A 795-nucleotide genomic window follows, 5' to 3' on the forward strand; every position below is an offset into this window, starting at 1 on the left:
AGGTTGCTGCGAAATTCATGATTTTGTTCTTTTTTATGGCTGTGTAGTATTCCATTGTGCATATGTACCACATTTTTTTAATCCAGTCCTCTTTTGGTGGATAGCATGGTTGCTTCCAGATTCTTGTTATTGTGAACAATGCTGCAATAAACATACGTGTGCAGGTATCTTTTTGATAGAGTGATTTGAATTCTTCAGGGTATATTCCCAGTAGGGGGATTGCAGGGTCATATGGGAGGTCAATATTTAGAGCTTTTGGAATTTGCCATACTGGTTTCCACAGAGGCTGTACTAGTTTGCACTCCCACCAACAGTGTAGAAGTGTTCCCTTTTTGCCACACCCTCTCCAGCAACTGTTATTTTTTGAGTTATTGATAATTACCATTCTGACTGGAGTTAGGTGGTATCTCAGTGTGGTTTTGATTTGCATCTCCCTGATGATTAGTGAGGTTGAACATTTTTTCATGTGTCTGTTGGCTGCTCAGATGTCTTCCTTTGAGAAGTGTCTGCTCATATCTCTTGCCCATTTTATAATGGGGTTGTTTGTTTTTTCCTTTTCAGCACATTTGAATTCCTTGTAGATCCAAGATGTTAAGCCTTTGTCAGACCTGGTGTTGGCAAATACTTTTTCCCAGTCTGTAGGCTGTCTCCCTGCTCTCTTGATGGTTTCTTTGGCTTTGCATAAGCTTGTTAGTTTAATGAGGTCCCACTTGTCTATCTTATCTCTTATGGCCTGTGGGTTTTGGGTTTTGTTCAGGAATTGGATGCCAGTTCCAATTTCCATGAGGGTATGTA

The sequence above is a fragment of the Carlito syrichta genome, unplaced genomic scaffold (assembly GCF_000164805.1).
Source record: "Carlito syrichta isolate Samal-C Ts95f unplaced genomic scaffold, Tarsius_syrichta-2.0.1 Scaffold311201, whole genome shotgun sequence".
NCBI classification, from domain to species: Eukaryota; Metazoa; Chordata; class Mammalia; order Primates; family Tarsiidae; genus Carlito; species Carlito syrichta.